Here is a 7117-nt window from a genome sequence, read left to right as displayed (position 1 = left end):
ATCGGTCGCGTATAAGCCGCAGGATAAACAGAGTTACAACCAGGCCGCTTCAAACGGCGTCTGTCAAATATATGCGTTTAAATGAAGCGCGTGTTACTTATAGTGCGCTTTACGAAAACCAATACAGCGCCGATATGTGGTCACATGATTTTTGTGCCAATCATATGCCGATTACGTGAGTCTTTACAACCAGCTACTAAGCCGGTGCCACGAGATTTTTCGCTTGCAAAGTGCTTCGGCAATGTGCGCCAGCAATTGACCCCACATTGCCAGGACAAAAACACGTATTCGGACTAACATTTTTCGGGAAAATGTTCGGCAATTGCGCCAGGCTAATCTCTCTATCCAAAACTATTTTATCTACTAATACATGATTGGTCCTTATATCAAATCACTTTCTAAAACGAGTGACTTGTTTTGCTGTTTAACATATTTTATTCTCTCATATAGCTCATGATTTCAACTCTATAAGCCGGAAATCTAAATCTTATCTTTCTCTTGTTAAATTTTCAGAATGACTCAGCAGTAGACAGTAGAGAAACTAATCGCCTAGTGAACGAAGTGGAACCACATCTTTCGAACTGATTGCTTTTACTTTTTCCGCTTCTCTTGTCCTCTCCTCACCCTCATAGTAACATTTACGTCACGACTGTTTTGAACCTGAGGACAGCATAGTAGACATTAATTGGTGAAGTGTTTTTACAAGGGAAGAAGCAAATCTCAACCGATGTGAGTATCTTGCGAGCCTTACAGGTCGCCCCCGTGCCCAAGAAAAGTGACTATACCATACTCCGTACACAACAAATGGGCGAACACGTTGAAAAAAGAATTCTTTCAGGCGCCATTACTGTTCGATGAATATCCATGGCCTTACAATACAGCCAAAGCCGAAGGCTACACGGGTGTTATGCTCTTGTGGTTATTAGTTTCAAATTCAGAGAACATACAGTGGTGGACATTGGGATGTTAGGAGTTACAGAAAGTTGGCACCTATTGCAACAGTCCATTACACGACTTATGCTAAGGCTGACAGGAAAAGATGGGTTCTAAGTAAGCATGCAAACCTAACAAATCATAAGTTCTACAGCCAGCAAGGTTACGGAATTAATCTGGTTCGACGCTCCTCACAATCAAAAGCGGATGTGCGTAACCATCCTAGACAAAGGCGAAAGAAGATGGTTCTGAAGAAAACACAGCAACTCATGCCGAAGCATTGTTGACACCATTCTATACCCTGCAGCGCGCAGAAAATGCCTCTTAGGGGCAGAGAATTCGGCGAAGATCTGGACAAGAAGACCTCAGGGAAAACGATGGATAACTTGTAACGATGCCGTTACAAGGGCGAGAGATTGCTCTCCCCCTATACGCCGCTGCTGACTCCTAGAATTCCCTGATGGAAGTTCCCACTACTACCCTGCGACGCTTCCGGCTACGATGTCGGAGCAATTCACAGCGAGATTGGTAGAGACCCTGGAGATGTATGAACGTTGGTCCATACGCTGACAACTCCAGTAAATCACGCTAACGTATACCTTGCACCCAGCTTTCGCTGCGATGCAGCATGACACTAAAGCTAGCACAAGCCGCGAAATAAGCGCCCTTATGTAGCGCTGAAGGTTTCAGTCCTGTGACATAGGAGAAGCCCGTCTGTGTTGTTGACGATAGTAAGTGGCGCTGATAACTGGGGTGGATGATGAGCTGGAACTAGGTGAAAACATGGCTGCGCCCATGACAAAGAAAGCGTGTCAACTGTAGCTAACATAAAAATTATGGTTTTGTGACTAATAATCGTCCTATCTTTAACTAGTCTATAAACATAACACGTGGCGACGAGGAGGTCTTTACCCAAATTCGCAAAGTTTGACTCAATTCTGATGGCAATATCGGGCACTAGATGCGACCAAATGCTGCGCAAGAATCAACAGCTAATGACGGCGCTTGACATCAACAGATGTTACTGCGCATGCAGGCGCTTTCCTACACCTATGGGGACCTGAAGTGGACGAAATCTACGATATCATGCGTGCCGGCCGCTACACAGCAGTCGACATTTTTAACAGGCCAGTAAAGACCCTTACGGATATTTCACGCCCAGAACCAACACAGCTTTTGAAGTGTCTATAACCTTTCGTCATGACATCAAATGCCAAACGAAAACGTTGATGCCTACGTTACTAGGCTCCGGGCACTTGCGGAAAACACGTGTGGTTTGCTGAGGCCCGATCGCGAAATCGCAAACCAATCATACTTGCTGGCTCATCGCGTTTTACGGCCGCCGTGCACTTCGCACAGAGAATGGATTTGGCACGACATGATGCAAGGGACATGCTCGAGGGTTTGGAAATCGCTCGACGCCCAAGCTGCGAAGGAGAGTCCGGACGAGTCCAAGGCTTACTGTCGCATCACGTTGTAGACCATGTCATCGCGCTTGTAAAGACGCCATGGAAACCAGCCCGTGGTAACACCGATCGTCATCACGAGATCGACATCGTGGCGATCGCGCGAGACCGCAATCGAAGCCAAAGCTCTCAGCAATCATCACCGATAGTGGCCCACATCCAGTCCACGGTCGACAACGTCCGTAACGTAACCTGTTTCTTCTGTGGTCGCTTCAACATCCTATCAGAAAGGGGATTCCCCGCGCCAGCTACTGACAAAAAAGCGTGCACCGCATGTTGGGAAAGTAGACATTCTGCTATCGTATGTCGATCAAGTGGGTCTCAACGTCTCGCTGGACCAAACCCGCAGGCTCTGTTCATCTGTTCAACTCGCTGATTCTTTTGAGGACGAATATTTCTTCTCGAATTCGAAAGGAATTCGCATACGTCGCAAGTTGGATCGCCAACAGCTAACGCGCACTGTCAAATAGGCCGCAAGAATCTGAATCCAGGTGATCGTGGAACTTTCAGTCTTGTATGATGGTTGATACTGGCGCGTCAGCCAATTTTAAAGATAGCCAAGTCTACAACATGTTTCGCGATCAGTGGTCAAGTCCCGGTGAAACTTGACACACCGTCAACCCCCGTGTCTAGCCTATGGTGAACATAAACCGTTGTCAATTCGTGGAACTTCCACTGCAGATCATTCAGTAATGGCGACTAATCCTTGCCCCCGAGACTTTTCGTTTTCAAGTGAAGGTCACAACCTCCTAAGCGGTTCAAGACGAAACCTGTTGGGCATCCATGCAAATGGCTGGCCCAAATCTAACTCCACCAAGTCTCGATCGACGGAGACAGTTTTGAAGGAGGAAATCGTCAAGAAGTATCTGAAATTGTTCGGTCCAGGCATAGGTTAAAGTGAAGGATCTAACAGTCCAAGCTACACATCGATCGCTCCGTACACCTCGACAGCAAAAGCATCGCCGCATTCCCGTTTCATGTACGCGGGAAAGTTGCGGAAGAAATCAAGCGTTTTGGAAGAACTTGACATTATCGAAACCGTTGAAGCGGCCGACCCCTTGGGTTAGTCAATCGTACCTGTCCGAAGAAAAATGGTAACATTCGCGTGTGTGTAGACATGTGAGCAGCGAATCAAGCGATTTCGCGCGAAAGACACTTATGCCTACCATAGATGATGTCATCGCTGACTTAAATGGATGCACTGTTTTTAGCACATTCGACTTGAGCAACGCATATCATCAACTGGAACTGTCGGCCGAGAGTAGATACATCACTACGTTCAGCACTCATGTTGCGACTCCGACGTTACAAACGTCTCTTCTTTGGAGTGAACGCCGCTCCGGAGATATTTCAGAATGTAGTCGCTAGCTTCTTCACGATCTGCCAGGTTGTAGGAACATTCAGATGATGTAATCGTTGGAGGGAAGGATACCCAGGAACATGGACGCATGTCTTCACGAAGCACTCCGGAAACTGGAAGCCAATGGGATCCGCCTCAACTTGCCAAATGCCATTTCCGCGTTCCTAAGGTAAAATTCTACGGCCATATCTTCAGTAGCAAGGGAATTCACCCTGACCCGTTCAAAACTCGATGCAGTTACCAATTCGCTGCCGCCGCAGAATGCCACTGAACTCAGATCGCTATTGGGGATGACCCAGTACTTGTCACGTTTCATTGAAGGATACGCATCAATCACCGGTCCTCTGAGAAAGGCTAACGCAACAACGAGTCGAATGGACATGGGTGAAGAACAAGAGACTGCTCTCACTAGGTTGAAAGAAGCCCTCAAAGGAGCATCAGTAGTTACGTATTTCGATCCAAGAAAGGACACCGAGCTCGCAGTTGACGCCAGTCCTAAGGGTCTCGGAGCAATCCTATCGCAGGACACCAGAGTCGTGAGTTATGGCAGTAGAGCGTTACCGACGTAGAATCGAGATACTCGCAGACAGAACGTGAGATGCTAGCAGTTTGTGTGGCCAGTGGAACATTATCACTTGTACTTATACGGAGCAAAGTTTGTATCTAACACTGATCACAAACCATTACTCGGAATCTTCAGCAGTTACAAGCAAGCATCTGCTCGAATGGAACGTTGGCGTCTCAGACTTATGCCGTACGACTACACGCTCAAGTATCGGCCAGGCCGAGATGAACAAAACCCAGCTGATTTTATCAGTCGCCCATCCTGTTGGAAAGCGGCCTACAGTTTCTGAAGCTGAAGAGTACATCAACTTTGTAGGCGGAATGCAGTCCAAAGTCTATGTCTATCGAAAGCATCGCTGAAGCCACATCCGCTGATCCTGTACTCGTCAAAGTTAGGAAAGCTATACGAGATGGAAAGTGGAATGATGCAGACCTACAACCGTACAGGAAGATACGGGACGAATTCGCAAGCAGTGATGGTATCATACTCCGTGGAACCAGAATCGTAGTACCCGAATCTTTGTGCGACAGGGTAGTACAACTCGCTCATATCGGACACCAGGGAATCGTACGTACGAAAGCCCTGTGCGAGAGAAAGTTGGTTTCCAGGGATTGATCGAATGGTGAAGACATGATTGCTCGCTGCATTCCATCGTCAAGCTGTAACTCGGAAGCAGAACACGCCAGAACTCTCATCATGTCACCGCTCCCAGCCGAACCTTGGGCTGAAGTGTCTGTGGACTTCAATGGACCTCTACCATCAAGTGAGATGCTACTTGTTGTAACTGATGACTATAGTCGCTCTCCCGGAAGTCCGAAATAGTCTCGTCCACTGCTGCAAGACTGTCATACCAAAGCTCGATGGTATTTTTCTCACGCCAGGGAATACCTGAAGTCGTCAAGTCCGACAATGGACCTTCGTTCCAAGGTCAAGATTCCGCAAGCTTCGCAGCCGACCTTGGATTCAAACATCGGAAAGTCACCCATTGTGGCCTCAAGCCAATGGTGTGTTGAAAGGTTCATGGCACTCTGCTGAAAATCGTACGCATCGCGAATCTTGAAGGAAAGAATTGGGAAACAGGAACTTTTCGCGTTTCCTAAGACAAATACCGCGCGACGCCACATGCCACTACTGGAGTTCCGCCAGCCGAAGCGCTGTATGGTAGACGGTTTCGTGTACAACTACCACAGCTACCTGCCAGAGTGTTGCCTGACATGCCAGATATTCGACAGAAGATCAAGGAGAGAGACGCTCACCAGAAAGAAAGAATGAAGGAATACGCTGACAACAGACGGAATGCAAAGGGAAATGAGATCCAGCCAGGAGACACCGTCTTAGTCAAACAGCAACGTACCAATAAGTTGTCTCCGCACTTCGATCCTAAACCGCTGACCGTGGAGAGTCGTAAAGCTCTATTATAACCGCGTCGAACGAGAATAAGCGCATCACACGACGAACACAGCGTTCTTCAAGCCGATACCGCAGCTTATCCGCCGAGAGATCATCGACGACGATGATGACGACGTGATTGGAGATCCGCCAATTCGCGCTCCACCAGGACACGTGATGGACCTCCTAAGATCTTGTCTTCGACAACCGCAAGTTCGTCGTTCAACGAGAGAACGGAAACTTCCGGTCCGCTTCAAGGATGTATACATATACGCATAGTGTGTTGTGCCAGAACTGTAGACAGGGTTGATGTGCTAGTGACTTCTCACCTAGCTACTGCGCTTGCTCTCATACGCCTTCGAAGTATCTAAGTTTACCGCCTAATCTATATTCTGTAGATCTTCGTGTACGAGTAATTTAGACTGTTCACTCTTTGCATAGTTCCATGCAAGTTATTTGTAGTCGTTTATTTCGCGTTATTTGAACTCGATTACTTCGCGCTAGTTGAACGGTTACTTCGCGTTACATACTGTGTAACTTCTACTTAATTCTTAGATCATCACCGGGCATATCCCAAGTTACAGTCAGAAGTCATAAAAGTTAGACTGTCGTTCATCCAAGGAGGAAAGGGATGTAGTGTTGACGATAGTAGAGTGGCGCTGACTACTGGGGTGGTGAGAGCTGGAACTAGGGGTGAAAACATGGCTGCGCCCATGACAAGAAGCGTGTCAACTGAGTAACAATAAAATTATGTTTTGTGACTAATAATCGTCTATCTTTAACTAGTCTATAAACATAACACCGTCGATTTTTTTTTAACCCCACGTTGGCAGCCTTACTATACCGTGGTCGACAAATTTTCTCGACTGCCACTTAGTAGTAAGGCGCAAGGCCAAACACGTACTTGCGAGTACATGTGTGTAATCTTCTACCGCGCATACCCATTCTTGGCATGGGATGTGCATAGAACCGTGCTTACGGGTTGAAATGCCAAACGTCACCGACAATGCGTCAGGGCGCTGGTTGACACAGGGCCTCTCAGTCGCCGCCCCACAACGGCCTGACGACCAATGCGTCAGGGCCTCTTTCGTCGAAACCCCACGACGACACGCATGCAGCCAGTGAAGCACAGATAGCTGTGATGCAGACGAGTTGTTGCCACTCGCGCAATATAGCTGACTGCGCTAAAGGGCAAAGTATACACGGCGTGCATGTAATGACGCCAACCTACGCGTCATTTGATTAGCGGTATGCATCTCAAATTCATGATGCACACTCCTACATCTATAAGTCGCCAATTAGTTAATCTACACCGGCTTAAGGATAGTTTTATGGCCCCGACGATGCGCAGCGTGTACACCGCTAACACTAGTTATATTAGTAGTGGATAATCGTATTAGCATG

This window comes from Priapulus caudatus, unplaced genomic scaffold (assembly GCF_000485595.1).
Source record: "Priapulus caudatus unplaced genomic scaffold, Priapulus_caudatus-5.0.1 Scaffold136, whole genome shotgun sequence".
Lineage (NCBI taxonomy): Eukaryota > Metazoa > Priapulida > Priapulimorpha > Priapulimorphida > Priapulidae > Priapulus > Priapulus caudatus.
Note: the sequence above shows the minus strand (reverse complement) of the source record.